Genomic DNA, 20,811 nt, shown 5'->3' with positions numbered 1-20,811 from the left:
TTAAAATGATCAGATTTATGAGATTTACCATACTCAATAGGTCCCACGCCAAATCTATTGAATCCAAAACCACCAGTGATTTTGATGATATGCCAGTTGGGAAACTTCTACTCCTGGCTAAATCTGCCCCAAAAGAATAATCATATTTGTAGGATTCCATAGAAGTTATATATGTCATATATGTTCTACCACTTCCCCTTTGTCTATCTGGTCTATGAAAATGCAACTAGTTGGTAGCAGAGATATGCTGCTTTGGCTGTCCAGCTTTTCTACCTTTTAACCTGGTAACTATCTTCATATCCCCTACAAATCATCCAGTCCCCCATTCTCTGCCTTCTAGCTTTGGGTGGAATTAACTGGCTCTGGACTGGGTCCCATGACCTGGTTCTAAGTCAGGCAGTGTATCATACAACTCTAGCCATGTAATTGGTTCATGGATAGGTTCTTGGTCCAATCATAGACCATAAGATGCAATGAGACTTTGCCTGAGATGCCAGCCAAAAATCTTCTTTTTCCCCTTCTGTGTTTGAAGCCCAGGACCCTTCACCTTGAGAGCAAGCTATGAAGAAGACAGACCTGGGAAAAGAAGAGACAGCTAGCCTGGGTTGTATCGTTTGAGGTCTGAAGTCATACCTGAAGCCACACACCATCTTCCTTGGACTGCTTGGTCATACCAGCCAATGTGTTCCCTTTTTTGGTTAAGCCACTTTAGATCAGGTTTCTTGTCACTTGCTACTGAAAGAATTATCACTGATAGGAGATACAAAGTCCTTCTGAAAATTAAGCTCCTTCAAGTACGAAGAAAGCAGGAAGGAACCCACAGTCTTCTCCTAAGGAAGATGTCCTCATGAGACAGATGCAACTTGAGTTAATTTGAAGAATTCTTTCATAAGCCTTTAGAAATGGAAAAGAAAATGGTTTCTTTTCTAGGCCAAAGAAACACTCCTCTGACAATGTAGTAATTTCGTCTCCTTGCTTCCTTGGCTGTGTTGTGATATGACATGTTAAAACGGTACATTGTAAAAACCTTCTTTATTTTAACCAGGCATAAAAATTTTGCAAAAATCGGGAAGAATTGTATCGAGTTGGGAACTAGGAAGTCAATTCCTTGGCGGTCCCTCCTAAGAGGATGTCTTACTGGTCTGTCAGTGTATCTAATTGTTTAAGTGAACATCTGTGACACAGCATCTACTAATAGGATCAAAGTTTGTTTATGTTTCCCTTTGAGAACTCAAAGCAACAAACTGAGAAGCAACTTTTTAAATTTCCATGTCACAGGTAAAGAAAAGAAGAAGAAAGAAAGAAGAAAAATGAAAAATTGAGGATATCACGGACATCAGTCTTGGGCAACATTTCCTTTGTTCTAACGTCAGTCAGAAATCTTTCCTCTCTCCATACTTAAGGAGAGTCAACATAAGGTGTAGGTGCGGATAAACATTTTACTCCATGAGTAAGTTTTATATCAAAAAGACTTTCACGTTTGTGCTTTAATTTTAGAATTAAGACAGTTGATGCTTTATTATTATGGAAAATTCACCTACCTAGACTTGGTGCTTTCTGACAAATGACCTGAGACACACCCATGTTGTGTTTCTGTCTGGACTCTAAATCAGCGATTCTCAATCTTTTTGGCACCAGGGACTGATGCTCCTGTGAGAATCTAATGCCTGGTGATCTAAGGTGGAGCTGAGGAGGTGATGCTAGCATTGGGAGCGATTACAAATCCAGATGAAGTTTCACTGGCTTGCCAGTCGTTCACCCCCTGCTGTGTAGCCCGGTTCCTAACAGGCCAAGGACCAGTAAGGGTCTGCAACCCGGGGCTTGGGGATCCCTGCTCTAAAGAATATTTAGAGCACTACCTTAAAGTACTATCTGTACTGTAAGAAAAATACCACTTGTCCTGTAAGAAAAATACCAGTGAATATTTATTATTCTCAGGCTAATAATCAATAGCAAATTTCCCTTAAAGCTACTTGTAATGATACATTATTACTTCCTGACATCATGAAGGACTTCTACAATGGCCAGCAAGTATCATCAGGGTTCAATCATTGACAATCTAATGAACTTTCAGGACTGAGAATCATGTTTGCAGCCCACTGAACATTTCAAAAGCCTCCACCTCTTCCAAGGGAGCATGGGAAAAAAAGAACTGACACCAGAATCAGAATATAACGAAAGATTCTATAAACTCCAAATCCAATCATTTGTGCACTCATTTAACAAATATTTATTGAGTTCCTACTGGGTGCCAGCCACAGTCTAGGCAGGAGAATAGAACAGTGAACAGGTCAATTAAGTTTCTGCTTCCGGAGAATTTCTAAATTCTAGAAGAAACTGATAGGAACAAGTAAAAAATGCATGAGTACTATGATAGTAAGAGAATAGGCAATAATAAATGCTATTAAGAAAACTAAATCACAATGGGAGAGCGAGTTGATGAGGTGGGTGGAATCATACACATGGAGTGATCGGATGATGAAAAGGAAAGAGCAAGCCTTGGGGGTCTGAGGAAGCACATCCCAGGAGGAAGAAGGGGTGAAAGCCTGCAGCAAGAACAGGTTTGGAGGCCGATGGAACAGTGGGGAAGGAGGTGAGAGCAGAGAGCTGGCAAAAGTTCTTTGAATGAGTATACAGAGACTTATAGACCTGAAAAATAGTATCATTTTTATTCTAAACATGACCAGAAGGTACTAGAGAATTTTAAGCAGGGAAGTAAAGTGATCTGTGTTTTTAAATGCTGTGTGGAGGACATGCGAGGAGTGGAGAGTAGGAAGAGAGAGCAGAAGCAAGGAAACCAGTGGGGAGCCTGTTGGGTGATGTTGCCTGGGGGTGCTGGCTATGGCCCTTGTTCTCAGCTGTATCCCCAGCCCCTAGAAAAAGCCTGGTAAATAATGATTGAAGGGATGAATAAAATCCTGGCCTGAGAGAGTTTACAACTTTCCAGGTGAGGCAAATATGTAAATAAATTAACTAGGACACAAAGTGGGTGGCACTAAGGGCCAAGGTTTGCTAGAGGAGGGGGCAGGGGCAGGAATGTCATCCAGGTAGAGCCATGAAGGGGGCAGGCACAGCAGCTGGGCCATTCAGAGCACTCTCCGTAGGGTGGATGGAAAGGGATAGAGGCCAAAGGGTAGGGAGAGCAGCTGATCTTGCAGGACTGAGCAGCCTGTGGCACCCTGGCTGGCAAATTTGCATCAGAGAGCTAATTTGCCTCCCCTTTATAAAGGAATGGGCACCCTCTGGCAGGGCCTGCTTAATTCTCCCTGGCTTCTTGCAGGACACTCGGAAATTCCTTTTGCTTCCCTCTCTACTGGCTGTGCTTGAGGCAGGGATGGGCCAATACCCTCCACACCTTTAGCCTATCCATCCGGAAGTACTGAGTCAACAGCCCTTTCCCAGAACCCACCTCAGTTTCTTCCCACACTTGCAGCGTGAACTGTTCCCAGGAATGAGGTGGAGCGGGCTAGAGAGTGAGGTGAGTGTCAGGGTGTAGAATCACACCCGAGGATCTCCAAATGGGTGCCTCTCAGGCTGACCATGCATGCAAATCTCCCAGGGACTCTGTCTGCAAGATTGCCAGGTCCATTCTGATCCTGAAGGGCTAAGGTGGGGCAGAGAATTTGCATTTCTCACGGGCTCCAGGGGGGTGTGAGTGCTGAAGCTTCCCAGTGTACCCTTTGAGGGCGCACCACTCTGTATGAAACCGGGATGAGGTTGGCAGGGGAGAGATAATAAATATAGCCACAAGTTACTGTGTGCCAGACTCTGGGCTAAGGGCATTATGTGAATAATCTCTTTAATCCTCACCCAGCCCTGAGAGCTGGCACCATTATTTTGCCTGTTTAACAGATGAGGCTAAGAAACAGTGGAGAAGTTACTGAAGGTCTCATAGCTTACAAGTGAGACTTGCACTCAACCATCTGACTCCGGTGCCTGAACTATTAGGAAATATCACAAGTGAAGAAATACTAATAGGCTAACTAGGGCATGTTTTGAGGTGGCAATTAGAAAAAAGGTCAAGAAATAAACACCCCCACGCATCCAAGTGTTCACCACAAAGGGAAGGGTGGGTTTGCAGATAAAACTGGACCCAACAACATCTCAGGAGTGCCTTAACTTCTGGACCTGTCAAGATTAAATATAGCCATGACCAAAGAAAGACAAAGTACAACACACTTTTTTTCTCTGTTTTGTATTTATATAAAATGTCTACCTTTAAGATTAAAATTCTAGAACAAAATAATTCTCCTTTATTCCTGGTGTTGTCCCACCCCACTGCACTCCAAAATACACACCACAGTAAATAATGTGCCTAAACCCTTTGTCTTTTTTTATCTTATTTATGAAGCATAATAGACAAGCATCTATTATGAATTGACTCAAATTACTGCACTACTGCACAAGCTAAATGGCAGATAAGTGGAAATAGGATTGGGGAGATATGGAATGGTTTAGCGTGAACAGCCTTTCAGTGTTGAACAGAGCAAAAGGAAATCCTCCTTGCCGGATATTATGCACACTGAAAATGAAATTACTATATGAAACGAAATGAAAATGAAAATATATTTATAAGTATTGTAGTTATAAGTACTGTGTAAGTATTGTATTTATAACCAGTGACCCTCAAGTAAAAGCAACAACCCAGCTTAAATACTTCACAAAGAGAAATTCAGCGCTGGAGGAGACAGTAACCTAAACTCTTTTCTAGGGAGAAAGAACCTTGAATGCTACACAGGGTCACAGCATTAATTTGCATTCTCATCCCTAGCGTTGACTTCCTCATTTCTGCAGATTTCAAATCAGACCCCAAAGATCATCTAATGCAGTTCAATAATACAATGGATTAATAACTCCAAAACGAGAGCCAGGGGAGAACTTATTTCCCCCCTAGGTTGACCTAACTCTCAGCTTAGGTATCCTCCAGACACCCATAAACATAATCCTGTGCACTTCTGCTAGTCACACCTTGCATAAGTGCGCCAAGGGTTTATTTTACACGCAGCCTCCTGGAAGTTAATAGGCCGTAATTCATGTTCCAGGTCAGACCTTACAGGACAAAGAGGTCCTTGGCTACAGTAAAGAGGCTTTATATGTGTTTGTCTTAGTTTTACTTTGTAACACGTTCCCTAACCTGGTGAGCTCCCTGCTCCAAAAAGTTCAAGGACACTATATTCAGGGAATTCTGTTTTTCTTACAAAATCTGAATGAAAATGCTCTCATCTGCCCTGCTCTCCCAGAGCTTGGAGCCTCCTTCAGTCCCCAGGACTCTATTCTGCACAGACCCTGCACTTTCACAAGTGTTTTTTCTCAGCTCTTCCTCTAAGTGGCAGAAGGAACACTAAAACTCAGATTTTCTGCTTCTAGTGCAGGCCCTTTCTCCACACTCACTATTTTTCCACCTTCACTCCTCACACCTATTCTGTGGCCGGCCCCCTGCCTTTATCTCAACTCCTTTACGTACACACCCATTGTTATCTGAAGTTTTACTCTTTGGGGAAATAAATCCCAATTTTATGACAAAAAGCCCCGTATTGATAAACTCTTTAAGGCTCCCTTGTATATAGTATTTTGTATGTATATTAAATATATAAAAAGTTTGTCTCTTCAAGCTCCCACAGAAAGTTGAAAAAGGAAAAGAGCTCTGAGGGGCCAACCCAGCCCTGTCCGATAGAAATATAATACAAGTATGTAGTATGTAATATTAGAGTTTCTAGTAACCGCATTAAAATAGTTTTTAAAAAGATAAAATTTATTTTAGTAATATATTTTATTTACCCCAGTGTAACCAAAATATTATCATGTGAACATATAATCATATTTAAAATTATTAATGAGGTAATTTGCACCCTTTTTTAGGCTGAACCCTCAGAATCCAGTATGTTTTTTACAATTACAGCATATCTCAATTTCGACTAGGCACATTTCAAGTGCTCAACCACCTCACGTGGTCAGTGGCTGCTGTATTGGACAAAGCAGATTTAATCGATCATTTATCAGCTCTAAGAATCTTTGGGGGATACTTTCATTTGTCTGCTCTTTTAACATATTTTCTTGAAGGCAGACCACTGGCTTTACATCTCTCTAGCTAGCCTACCTAACAGGCACTCAATACAATGAATAAATGACTGAATGAATGAACGAATTTCTAATTTACTTTCACACCCCTTAAATCATCCCATGTAAAAATGTCATTTAAACATTAATGCCTGCCAAGAGTAATGCAATTTTTTTGAAATCTGAAAATAAGCCTTTTTTTTGAAGCATTAAAGAAGGGATATGGGTGTAATTTGGCATAAATTTTCATATAACCTTGGTACCGCAGGAGCTCACTGAAAGCCAATACTGCAAACTCGTCATACTTTGACTTCAAAAGTAAATGTGTCACTAAGCACCCACATCCACACCCACAATTTGCTCAGTAACATTCGGAACGGAGGCCCAAACTCCACCAGGTGCTAAACCAGCCCCATTCCCCTGAGTGGGAGAAGCGGGGTGAGGGCAGGGGTAGGGGGAGCACCTGCGAAAGAACAGGAAGGGATTCCTTCCCAGCCTCAGCCTGGTTGTCACTCACACCCACAATTCAAGGTCACTTGGTAGCCTTAATGAAGCCTGTCTACAGTAAGCAGAGGAGTCCAGTGTTGGCCTCTGCCCCAGCACCTCTGCCAATATCACCTTCAGCTGAGGTACCCCTTTTCACCTCAAGGAACCTCTGAGGCCACAAGTCTGAGCACTGTTCCTTGAGAAGCCTGAGAGCTCCCCAAGGGTGAACTGGCCTCCCCTCCGGTCCAACTTTACCTCAGCTCCTAGCTCCCAACCGCTAGGACTGTTCTGTCAGCACAAGGCCCTGCTGTTTAAATCATCAAAAACAGGCCTCGTGTGTTGTTTCTCAGGGCAGGGCTGTGGTGGTGAGGCCTTCCAGGATCTCTCTCTTTCTTTTCTATTCCTTTTCTTTCCTTCCTTCCTTCCTTCCTTCCTTCCTTCCTTCCTTCCTTCCTTCCTTCCTTCCTTCTTTCCTTCCTTCCTTCTTTCTTTCCTTTCTTTCTGTATGACATCCTGATCCTGTCCTAGTGGCTAAGCTAAATGATTGCCCCGCTGTAGACTTGTTTTCTAGTCACATTCATTACGTTGCACTTTGAACTCGGCCTCGGTTATCTGCTGCCTCGATCACTAAAACAACCTGAAAAGATTACAGACAAGTCGCAAGTTCACAAGCCCTTAAAGATGCAGCAAGATAAATGCGGAGTTGGGGAAAATTTTCACTGACCTGCTATCCAACTTTGGGAGCGATGAGGATGGTAAGTTTTGAGGTCATTTACTTATTCATGCAGTAGTTATATGTTAAACGATAAACAAGAGAGATAAGTTATTAAAAGAGGTTAGATAGCAATGAGTGCCAAGGAGAGAATAAATCAGAGAAGGGGGATGTGAATGTATCTTCCAAAAGTAAATTCTCAAAGTAAAAACTACAAAGATATCTTTATCACAATGTTAACTATGAAATACAGTTTGAACCAACAGAACCTGCCTGCAAGGGTGCTGCCTATCTTGGCAGGTGCAAACAGGCCAAGAGATGTGGCTCAGATAGAATTCTCTAAAGTGGGCTTCAATTTCCTCATCCATGAAATGCGGGGAGGGGAGAAAGGGAGCTCAAACTTAATAGTTCAGATATTCTAAGAAGCAGATGCTGAGAGAGGATGGGGTATACAAGAGCAGTTTCTAGAGAAAACATATGGGAAAGAAAAAATGGGGCAGGAACCACAGGAAGATGGGGAGCCAACACACCACAAAGCAGACCTGCCTCTGTGTGGGGGAGAAGCTTGGGGAGGGAGAGACTGACTCTGCAGTGCACTTTCAGCCAAGCTGGCAGAGAACTCTCAAGCCAAAATTGCCAGCCTGGCTGTGGGGAGCAGGCCTCCCAGAGCTCCATGGTGGATCTCAGAGTGTGGTAGCAGGGGAGGTAGAGTTACATCCTCTGCAGTTGGAGATGTGACAGGCACATTTTCTTGGGCATCATGGTCCACCCTTTCTGCCATGTATTAGTTTATTCAGGCTGCCATAACAAATACCATAAATTGAGTGGTTTAAATAATAGAATGTATTGTCCCACAGTTTCAGAGCCTGGAGGTCAGAGATCAGGTTTCTGGCAAGTTGGTTTCCTCTGAGGCTTCTTTGCTTGGTATACAGATGGCTGTATTCTCCTCATGTACTCATATGATCTATCTCTGTGTGTGTTTGTGTCCTAATCTCATCTTCTTATAAGGACACCGATCATATTGGATTAGGGCCTACCTTAATGACCACATCTTAGTTATCTCTATAAAGACCCTGTCTCCAAATACAACTACATTCTAAGGTACTAGGGTTAGGACTCAGCATATGCGTTCTGGAGGAACACAATTCAATCCATAACATGCCACATATCTGCTTTCCCCACAGTTTCAGGTAGCAGTCCTTCCATGGCTCCCATGTATCTGTCTTCCTCAGAGGAAACTCAGAAGAATGTTAGTGGGACAAAGTGAAGGCCCCATCACTGTGGTTGAACTCAAGGCAAAATTCGTATTCATCCTCTTCCGTCTCCAGATTTCCTTTCACTTTTATCTCTCATCTCAGCAGGTCCTGGTGGTTCACTAGGTGATGTGACCCACACTTCATTCCTGCAGAGTCCTGATGTCCCTCTCAGTCCAGGGTTACTGGGAGGGCCTACTGATGGTTACTGTGGGGCAGGAGGTATCAGGAGGCACCCAAGGAGATCCTTGGGTTTCACTCAAATGTGTAAAAGGAGCTCTTCTTCTTGCTGCTAGGCAGGGACACTAACCTATTCCAGGATGACGGCTCTTATTCTCACCCACTGATCCATGGACAAAAGTCCAAGGTGCCCTGATGGCAGCCACGACTTATAGTTCAATTGTTCCCTTACTATCACTAGGACCTCCAACCCTGTAGAGAGCCCACAATTGTAGAGATGGGAAGCCCAAAATCCCCCAGTGAGTCACCAGAAGAATGGCAAAGCCACTCTTGCTTCTATCCCTGAGTGCCTGGATTCATGTTTCGGGGTCCCACGGTTTTGCCCAAGGTCATGAAATTCACACGTGCTGAGCATTCCAACAGTTCAGCTCAGTCGCTGACAAGACTCAACTGGGTCTGCTTTTTTGCAGCAAGAAATCCTTAAACTGGGAGCAGCCTGGGAAGCATGGCCTCAACAGACTGTGGCGATGGACTTTGGAATGCCGCAGAGAGGACCACAGTGAAGACTGTCACTCAGGCATGCTCCCTCCCAGTCAGAGATCTGCAATCATGGTTACCACACAAAGACTCTGCAATTGTGCACTTATTATTGTTTTTGCAGTGTTCAAGGGTGCGTGAGAGCATGCTCTAGAGTCAAATGACTTATTGACTACACCTGAATTTTCTGTCCTGTACCATACTGTAAGGTACCGGGCTACACCTTACTTTTCTGGCATCAGCTTCCTCATCTGTGGCACATACCTCATCAGCTTGTTGTGAGGATTAAAGGACATAATGCGTGACTTTTAAGTAGTTTATTTAAATGATAGCAGAAATGTCAAAATGACTCTAAAATATACATGAAAGTATAAATTTTCAACAATTGCTGAGAAGGTTTTGGAAGATATTTGATGTGATGGGATCTTGGCCTGCTGTGTATTAAACCTTACTATAGAGTTGTTACAATCAGAACAATATGGCTAGGGATAGAGTACCTGGGCTGCCAGGCAACTGACATCACGGACATATATGAACTATGAAGCATTAAATGTTCAGCCCAGGGTCTAACATGTAGGAAAGACTCAATAAATATTAACTCTTATTAAACATCTTATTATTATTTTATTCTACATCATTCTTAATCATATTCCCTCCATCTTTCTCACTCCCTTTGACCACAACGCATATATGCAGACACTCACACCATGAAAATTTATGAATAGGCTTTTAGCTTTATTTATGGTATGAATAAATTTGTATCTTGTTAAAGGAGTTTTGAAACCATCAGGAAACACCACATTTGATGGGAATGGGGATGGGCAAGGATCCTCCTTTTCCCAGCAGAAATCACAATAGCCCTAAAGCAGGGTTTGATGTTTGAGGCTGGGTAGTTCTTTGCTGTGGGGGCTATCCTGTGCACCACAGGATGTTTGGCAGCATCCCTGCTTTCTACCCACTGGAAGCTAGTAGCATCGGTAGTATCCTCCCCCAAGTTGTGGCAGTCAGAAATGTCTCCAGACATTGCCAAACGCCCCCTGAAGGGTAAAATATCTCTCTCTCTCTCTCTCTCTCTCTCTCTCTCTCTCTCTCTCTCTCTCTCTCTCTCTTTCTCTTTCTCTTCCCCCTGTGGAAAACAGTAGCTCTAAAGGAACATGTATGTGAGAGTGAACTTTGAACTTTCTTTAACATCAGAAGGAAATAAAAGGTACTCAAGGAGTACCCAGACTTAGCAGAGAACTCCAATCTGTTTACCCTGTCTGTCGCACATTTCTCTACACTCTGATCCCAAACTCATTCTCCATCTCCTTCTCTGTAACACCCCTGATAGCTAACCCAATCTCAAACACCCCCAAACAAGTGTATAATCTCTAGCTTTGATACAGAGATCTTTTTTCACCCGTGTCAATCATTAGACACCTGAGACTTCAACAGTTTCAGACATGAATGTACTTGGAGGGTAGAGGAGAGATTACACATGATAGGAGCCTGATAGGTGGGCGTATTTGGGCAGAGCCAAGGAAAGGGAAAGAAGAGTGAACTGCCATTAATAGAGCATGTATTTCATCTGTTAGGTTCATGTTAGCAGTTTCTTATACATTATTTCATTGAATTTTCACACTAACTTTGCACGATGGGTATTTTTCCTTTTTTACGAATGGAGAAATTAACATTCAGGGAGGGTGTGATAGTTTACAAGAAAACATGGCCACCAAAAATGCCTCTCTGATGTGCACACATCTTCTCCCATCAAGAGGTAGGGGTCTATTTCTCCCTCTTTGAATCTAGGTTAGTCTTGTGACATGCTCTGAGCAAACAATGCAGCAGAAGCAATGCTCTGGTACTTCTTAGCCCAGGCCTTAAGTGGACCAGCAACTTCTGCTTTCTCCCTCTTGAAACCCTGAGGCCACCAAGCTGTGAGGAAACTCAAATTACCTACATGGTGAGGCCACATGGAGGAAAACCAAGACTGTAGTAAACAGCTCCATCCCAGCCACCAGCTGAATGCAGTAACATGAGTGAACCCAGGCAAGACGAGCAGAAATATCAGTCAACCCACAGATTCATGAGATATAATATATTTTTGTTTGTTTTAAACCAGTAAGTTTGGGGATAGTTTGTTATGCAGAAATGGATAACTGCTACAGGAATTAAATAACTTGCTCAAGATTATATAGCCCTAAGCATAGAGGAACCAGAATTTAAACATAAGCTTGTTTATATCAAAGACTCTGCTCTCCCATGAAAGTATACTAATTTGTCCTCTAAAATGTGAGACTATCTACTGGGTTGAGGTGAAGTGGTGTGTGAGAGTTAATTGAACAGAAAAGGTATCAAAAAAATCAACAATTGGGGTGGCTCCATAGTGTAGTGGTTAGCACATCTGCTTTATATGCAGAAGGTCCTGGGTTTGTGCCCCAGGTGGAGCCACAGACCATACCCCGGGTGATCAAGGCCCTGAGTGCGCCCGTGAGCGCGTGGGAGGAGGAGACACCCCGCCATCAGAGATCCAGTTCTTAAAAGGGAGACGGCAACATCCATAAATCAAGGGTGGAAATGGGGGGGGCGGAATTTAAAAGGGGAAGGGGAATCAACAATTAACAATGGTTATACCTCCTAGTAAAAAAAGTAACAAATAACTAAAGATAAGATTTGACAACAGAAAAGTTATACTCATTAGCTCCATTTGTGGAAACTTTTATATTTATGCCTAATCAATATGTAGCATATATTGTTTAAATATAATTAATTATGGTGTGGCAGTAAATTCTAAATAGGTGCATGTCTATTGCTAAGTTGGTGACTTTCAACTTTTAAAAGAAAGAGGAAAAATTGGTTGATAAGTTAATCCTAGTATGTGTACCTCAGTGTTCTTCAGCAGCTGATAGTAAAGTCAGAATGCTAATTTCCTATCTTCCCTAATCATTATCCCAACAGACAGCGAGGGGCAGGTAGGCTCTCTTATTGTCAACCTGTTGGGCCCTCTCCATAGCCAACCTCAAGGATCATTCAAGCTTCCATCATTCAAGTTCAGAGCTAGACAATAAGGAAGCCCAGGCCTGACATGATCATCCCTGACTTAGCATTTGAACAAATTAAGAGCAAGTAAAGAGATCAGATTATTCCCCCACCCTCAGGTTACCTCACTCACTACATGATCAAACTTTTGTGGATAAAGTCCTTTAATCTCATCAGTAGAATGACAGTAAATTAGAAATGTTCAATAACTGGCTCTCTTGGAGGAAAAATGCACTGATGTGCAGCATTTGCTGATTTCTGTGACATAAATACTCCTACCACTGCTAATTTCAAGCTACCAGCATGACATTCACCAGCATTCAAAATTCATGAAAATTTAACAATCAGCCCTTACCTCTGTGACCAGCCCCCTGCTTACCACTGACACCCCACCCACTCCTGCATACGATATTATATCCATTAGGATTATATTCAGCTGCAAGTGACAGAAAACCCTAAAAGATGGTGGCTTAACAGAGTATATTTCTTCTCTCTTATGTAAAGAAAGCCCAGAGGTAAATAGTCCAGGACCACCATGGCAGTCCCATACAATTATCAAGAACTCAGCATCCTTTGGCTCTTGGTTCTGCCATCCATAAAAGACAGATAGTCCTCATCTTTATGGCTAGAGATGGCTGCCTTCTCATCCAACTTTGAGTAAGCAAAATGGAAGACATTGCAGAAGTATATGCCTTCTCTTTCTTAAGAGGGCTTCCTAGAAATTTCGCCAAAAATTTTGTGATGTCTCGTAGTCCGAAACATAATTACATAGTTATATGTAGCTACAAGGAATCCTGGGAAATGTAGTTTTTTGGTTGTGTGCCCAAGCGAAAATCAGCATTCTGTTACTGCAAAGGAAGGAGAAGTTGAAGTAGGAAATCAGCTGTCTCTGTCACCATAGCTACCATAAACATAGCTACCACTTACCATTATGACCAAGCTGCATACCAAGCTCCTCATGCATGTTAATTTGTTTTTTGGCCACAGTTCTCAAAGTGCAGTGGTACTTGAAAATTTTTCAAGTGGATACAGATGAGCACCTTTTAAAATTTTTGAGTTATGTATTTTTTTAATGTGAAAAAAATGAAGTACAGCAAACCTGTTATTTCACAGGTATTTTTGCTTAGGTCTAAGGTAAGGTAGATAATGCCAGTTTAAGTTAAATTATTAAATTCTAGAAAAATATGAAGTAAATAATAGTATAAGTATTATGAGGATACGAGAAAAATTATTAAGGTAATGCCTTGATGACTGAGATTTGGGAAACACTGAGATTGCTGTCATTATCCTCACTTTCCAAAGGAGAAAACTGAGGCTCAGGAAAGCGACATAACTTGCCCAAATTCACACATAATTATGTCGGTAGGTTTGATAAGCTTGTTCTTCAACAATGACTAACATCCTTAATATTACATTTGAGAATAACTGGTGATTCAGGTCTAGTACTTTTGGTAAACTCCTTTTCTATACACATATAATTTTTAATTATAATCCTTTTTATATAAATATAAACATAATGTTATAATTTATATAAAAACAATTAAAGGCCCAATTTACTAATACTTTTTGAAAGGCTTTGTGGAGCAGCACTAGTTCACAAAGGCTTCTTAATGTCCTTCAGGGCTGGGTTTCACAAGAAACAATGGTGATAGTAAGCATTTCTTAAAAATTAGAACAAATTCTGGGAAATGGAGGACAAGCTAAGGGAACCCAGTCATTAGTAACACAGGTTATGTAACACATCATAAGTCCTAAAAAGGAAAATATAAATTACTGTAAAGAAAGTGTTCTCATGTACCTTTATCTGGAATTAGAGACTTGTGAACATAACATGCAAATTTATGCCAAATATATGCAAATTTATACCCAAATATATGCAAAATTGTCTTCTAAGCTAAGACCTCTGGAAACAAATATACATATGCATATGCGTATTTCCTTTTTTAAGTAGGCCGTAATTCTGTCATGTGTCATGATTTTCCCACACATGGCCTTGCTAATATGTCCTTCATAGAGAGCTAAAACCAATTTGAGTATCTGTAAGATACAATATCTGAAGTCAGCAACAGGGTCTGAGTGACCAAAAGACCATACGCTGTTGGAGGTCTCAGAAACTCTGGACAGTCTCTGGCAATGTGGCCTCTGAACTCAGAGATGAGTAACAAAACAAGGCCGCAGAATCGGCCTGTCCATGGAGTTTCTTTAGAAGTCAATAGATGCCTCTGTCTATCCAGGCTTGTTTGTATGCCATTCTGTTAGCAGGAGAGAGAGAGAGATAAGAGTTCAATGTCCCTTGGCCTCTAAGAGTGGCTGAAGCCTCCAGATCAATCTGTTTTTCACTGATGGGTGAATGAACCTTGGATTGATGGCGGGTAGTGGGAGGTGAGGTAGGATGGGTGGTTGAAGGGTGGAATGGAGGGAGAAGGGAGTATTTCTGTTTCTAGTTAACACTTTGTGTCTACTATATCATTATAGGGGAAAAAAAAGCAAACTTAAAACAGCCTAAACTAATTATGAGTGGGGAATATGTAAAACGATATGATGCTGCTTGGCCTCTGGATAGTGCCTGCTGTATTTCTACATGTGACATGTTATAAATAAAGCCCAAACCAAACTATAAAACTTGAAGAGAAAACGGGGAGGAGAAAAGCTGTTGTTCATCTCTAAAACCCACCCTGGTGCACATGCAAAACATATGAGCTAAAAGAGACCCAACTCAAAATCATCTCTTCATAATGTAAATCTAAGAATGGTTTCCAGATGGAATCTGAGAGACATAGCTTATCATTATGTCAAGGAGCGGGCCCCCTTTTGACCACATCCAAATTAACCACTGATCCACAGTCTATGGATGAGCGAGTTTGGCTTTTCCAGTTTGCCTAGAACATTCCTGGACCTGCCACTGTGGTGCCTGAACTCTCGCTTGGACTAGTCATTGAGATGACATTGATCGACTTAGACCCAGGCAATGTTTCAGGCTCATGACAACTTCTAACCTTTTCCTGCTTCACAGCAGCAGTCTCCTGTCTGCCTTACTCATTTTATTTCTTCAGGCTTGCCAAGTGGGACAGGAAATTACATCGAAATATCATGACAGCATCTCCAAAGTGTTAAGTTTCCCCCTTCCTCTCCAACCTTTAAACTTCAGAAAACTCTAAGCAGTGGTAACCTAGGCTGGTGAGGAGAGCTGGAAATTTAGGAGAGGTTGAGCATTGGAGAGCATGTAAAGACTGGGCTGCAGATGAGAGAAAGTCCAAAATGACAGAGGCTCAAACAATATAGTTTCTCCATCTCTCCTGCAAAACTGCAGTGGAGGTAGTCTACAGACTAGAGAGCCTTCACAAAATTACCGGAGACTCAGGATCTTCCCATCTCACTGCTCCAACATTCTCAGCATGTGGTCTCCATACCTTGTTCAGGATGGCTGCTTGAGTTCTAGACGTAACATCCATATTCTAGCCAACAAGTGTGATAGGTTGTTTTTAATAATGGTCCCCAATAAATTACATTTCCTGTGTCTATATACCTTTGCAATATCAAGGACACTGCCTTTCCTTCTTTCAAGACATGAGGTCTATTTCTCTATCCTTGAATCCAGGTTGACCAATACAATCTGGCACAAGAGATGTGGTATGAATTACAGATGTTAGGCCATAAGGTGTCTTGAAGCTTCCTCTCTCTCCCTCTTGAAACTCTGAGACAACAATGTTGTGATAAAGCCTATCTAGCCTATGGGAGAATGAGACACCTCACAGAGGACTGAGGAGCCCCAGCTGCCAGACATGGTCATCTTAGATTCTAAGGCCTAGCTGAACATCAGGTGAGACCAGCATAAGAAACCTCCAGATTGCCAACCCATAGAATCACAAAAAATAATAAGTCATAGTGGTTTTGGCTACTAATTTTTCAAGTGGATTGGTTCGCAGCAATAGAAAACTGAAAGAACAGTAAGCAGAAGAGTCAAAGAAGAGATAAAAAGCACATGCAATGCTATCTTTGATGGAATTTATCTTTGATGAAATGTTGCTTCCAGGCAACATTGTTGTCTATGTCCTTTTGTCACAATCAGCTGTAAGGGAAGTTGAAGAGTGTGGTCTTTATTCAGGCAGCCTGGTACCCAGCTAACAGCAGGAGCATCAGTGACTAAGGCAAAACAAATATCACAACCAGCACTCCAAGAAGGAGAGAAGAATAGGAAATAGAAAAGGCACAGCACTTCCCATGAATATCACAGATCTTTAAAATTAGAAAAATAAGTTTAACATTCTTTTTCCTGTTAAATTCTTCCCAGCTCAGCATAACAGAACACCTTCCAAAAATAAGCCACACCTTTGAGCCGTAAGAGGAACTCGGATTCTCCAGCTGGAGGAAGGGAGAGCGGGAGGAAAATGTAACTGAACTATAAAGATTAAGATCACTGAGGATGGGACCAGCTATCCTCGGACCAAGATGGAAAGTGACAGACACTAGTTACACATCAGGAAACATTTCTCGCACTCTAGGGCCTAGAGTCTAGGCCATTAGACCCTGGGATGGGTCAACAGTGATATTATTGGAATCATTCTCTTGCTTTTTAAAACTTGGATGAATTCTCAGCTGTCTTTTAGACTGAATTTCATTTCACCAGATGCATGAGGGAGAAAACTGAAGAATCCTAGAGGTTTCTTCAAGTCCTTCACATTCATGAAATAGAAAAATCCATTTGCTGTGTGTTTGTGCAGGTCTACCATATGCCAGGCACAGTACTGGGCTCTCTGGGAAAATATTTTAAAAGGCTACACATCTGCACTCAGAATGCTTATGATCTACTTAGAAAAGCAATTTCTGTGGCCTTTCAGCACACAACCCCAAAGAAGTTTCTCAGGGTTGCTGGGAGGAGTTGTCCGAGTTCTACACATTGCCAAGACATGATGATAAATGACATTCTTTCCCTGCCCTCTGTATAGTCCCTCTTTACTCTAAAAGCCTGGAAGACCCCCTAACTTACTGGGCACTCCCTGACCTTAGGGTACATGAAGACTTTCCAGGAGATATAGCTTGGATAGTTTTAAGAGAACCGACTTCCAGATTCTCATTCTCCACATGTGTTCTTTCCTAAAGTGCTTGGACTGAGAGGATGTTAAAATTTGCAGTAGCTTTCTCCCACTTTATAAAAGAAAGACATGCTCCTCACTCTCCTACTCTTACCAGCATTATCCTGTGATGAGAAAACTCCAGGGCAGCCTATAAAAGGGAAGCTTCCTTTGATGAGTAATAAAGGCTCTGTCAACTCACAGGGCTTTTGAGATTTCCCGGTTTCTACATCTGTTTGTTTGCTGTTATTCAAACTGGGTATTTGGTCTGTGTTGGGATATCTGAATTCAATTAGGTGGTAGAGTGGGGAAATGGTAATAAATATAGCTTCTCATCAACAAAATCACCTTTTGCTACTTTCTCTCTGTCGAAAGAAAGGAAGGAAGGAAGGAAGGAAGGAAGGAAGGAGCCGATGGGTCTAGTTAAATATCTAGGCGATTGAATTTTTGGATACCCTTTTAGGAAGGAAGGAAGGAAGGAAGGAAGGAAGGAAGGAAGGAAGGAAGGAAGGAAGGAAGGAAAAGAAAGGAAAAGAAGAAAGGAAGGAAGGAAGAAAGAAAAAGGAGAAGTGAGGGGAAAAAAGAAAAATCACTGTTCTTGAGGTTAGTCCTATGAAAGCAAATCAAGGAGAACATCTGTAAGAATTATTTAATGTTAAAAAATACTTTTTCCTTGCATTTTTAAATATAAGAAATTCTTTGCCATTATTCTTAAAACTCATCCTTAGGAGGTGTCATTAGCTTAGATAAAAAGAATATTCAAAGAGTTAAAGTCATAGCTATCGGAATTTTATAGTTTTGATCATATGATGGTCATTTTAACTGTAGCTGGAATATTTTACATGATTTCTAAAATTTTCAAGATATATTAGTTAAAGCCATGAGATTAAGGTTTCATGGGATTTATTTTTTCAGATTTGGTGTGTTGTTTAATAAGATAGTTTAAAACTTATTTTTTTATCCATTTCATTATTAAACTCTTACTCCAGCAGAAGGAATACTTTCTAACTCATTATAGGAGGCCAGCATTACCCTAATACCAAAACCAGAAAAAAAAGACATTACAAGAAAACTATAGGCCAATATCTCTCACAAACATAATGTAAAAATTCTCAACAAAATATTAGCAAATGAAATCAAACGATGTATAAAAAGAATTGTACATCCCACCAAGTGGGATTCATCTTAGCCATGCAAGGCTAGTCCAACATTTGAAAGTCAATTCATGTCATCATAAACAGACTAAAAAAGGAAAATCACATGATTATACCGATAGATACAGAATACACATTTGACGAAATTCAACACCCATTCATGATTTTAAAAAAACTCTCAGTAAATTGGGAATAGAGGAAACTTCCTCAACTTGATAAATGATACCTATTTAAAAAAACCTATAGCTAACATCATACTTAATGGTGAGAAACTCAAAGCTTCCCCACTAAGATCAGGTACAAGGGAAGGATGTCCCCTCTCATCACGCCTTTTCAACATTATACTAGAAGTCCTACTTAATGCAACGAGGCAAGAAAAGGAAATAACATGTATTCAAATTAAGAAGGAAGAAATAAAAGTTTCTGGAAAATCTGAAAGAATTGACCAAAACAAAACAAAAAAATCTCCTGGAACTAATAAACAATTGTGGCAAGGTTGCAGGATACAAGGTCAATATACAAAAGTTGATCACTTTCCTATATAACAGCAATGAACAAGTGGAATTTGAAATGAAAACACAACACTATTTATATTAGCACCCCCCAAAATGAAATATTTGTATAAATCTAACAAAATACAGCTCCGACTTTGAAGCTCCTCGCATCAAGAGATGAGTCTATTTCCCCAAACCCTGATCCTGTGCTGGCCTTGTGACTTGCTTTGGCCAATCGAATGTGGCAGAAGTGACAATGAGTCAGTCTTGAAGCTGTGCACAAGAGACTTTGTTTGGTCACACTCACTCTTTGGGGACTCTGCCCAGCAGCCCCAAGAAGAAGCCCAGGCTAGCCCACTGGATGGTGAGAAATTATATGTGGCAGACACAAGACATTCCAGCTAACCAGATGGCTGGCTAGAGACAGGTGAGCCGGCTCAGCCGAATCAGCTGAGCCCTTCCAATCTAAAGAACCATTTAGCCAACTCACAGACTCCATTTTTAAAAAAAAAAAAGCTTATTGTTTCAGAGCTGCGATTATTTGTTATGCAGCATTTTTGAGGCAAGAGAAAGCTGACATATCTTATTTTGATAAATTCTCTACTACTTATCGTGGTGCTAACTCAAACCAGAAGTGGGGCGGGGGGGGACTTTTTTTTTAACATTTAGCAACTCGTCATAGGAAATAAAATAAATATAACATTGCAATTTACACACATAGATTTGATAGACATAATTATGAGACCAATAAAAGACTTTCAAGCATAAAAATATACTACATTAGGACAAAATCTGTGAAGAAATGGAATAGGAATTCAAGGAGAAAAAAAGGAAGAATAATGTTAAAAAGTGTCTGAATGTTAAAAAGTGTCTGAATGTTAAAAAAAATTTTTATGTAATTTAAAATGACAAGTATCAAATCATTACAGTATTTAAATTTCATTTGTCTCATATTTTAAAGTCATGTAATATTTTTATTTTAAAATCTCAACATTGTACAATATGTCAAAAATTACATCCTTGGCAACCATTTAAATTTATAATAAGAAATTTTAGATGTTGACTTATAAATGTTGGGGAGGTTTTTTTCAAAATTCCTTTAGGAGGCTAAAATTCTTGAAAACTGCTCTTCTAGAAAACTCATGTAGTCCTATTTAATAGGTGAAATGTGATGTATCTATTGTGTATTTCATGTAGCTTTCAATGTGTAAGTATAAGTTTATATACATTCTTATGTATGTATGCATATAGATTGATGTGTAATTTTATTCAGAGCTATGTATTCTATTTAAATGTATAATTTCTCTGTGGTTAATCTGCCATAATTTTTTGTTTTTTTGAAGACAAATGGAATGACTCCTGGTCCGAGAAACTGAAGAAAAGGGAGAGCATAGGACCCCAGCTGAGAAACAGAACAGGTTATAGAAAGGGAAGGCATTTTTCTTGCAGAATATGCTGGGATGCCTATGAGAGAGAGAGATCTCAGAAAGTCAGTCCATAATATCAGTCAACCAATGCTAGCTGTATACGGTGGTGAGCAAGACTAACAAAGTCCCACACTTTTAAGGAACTTATATTCCAGTAGGTGTCCAGAAATCAAAAACAGACACACAAACAGTTCTGGAAGTCTTGCCAAATGGACACAGGATTGACGTTAGGGAGGACTCTGTTCTCTGGTTGTTTGCTTTATGCCTCTGAACCTCTGTACATGCTATTCTCTCTGCTAAAGATGTTCTTCCCTTTTCTTATTACAGTCCCTTTCATTTATTGGAGTAGATAATACATTTACATGGTTGAAAATCAAAATGATGAAAAATGATTGGAAACACCTGCTCCCACACCGACATG

Source organism: Pteropus alecto, unplaced genomic scaffold (genome assembly GCF_000325575.1).
Source record: "Pteropus alecto unplaced genomic scaffold, ASM32557v1 scaffold121, whole genome shotgun sequence".
Lineage (NCBI taxonomy): Eukaryota > Metazoa > Chordata > Mammalia > Chiroptera > Pteropodidae > Pteropus > Pteropus alecto.
The sequence above is the reverse complement of the archived record's forward strand: the minus strand, read 5'-3'. Positions refer to the sequence as shown.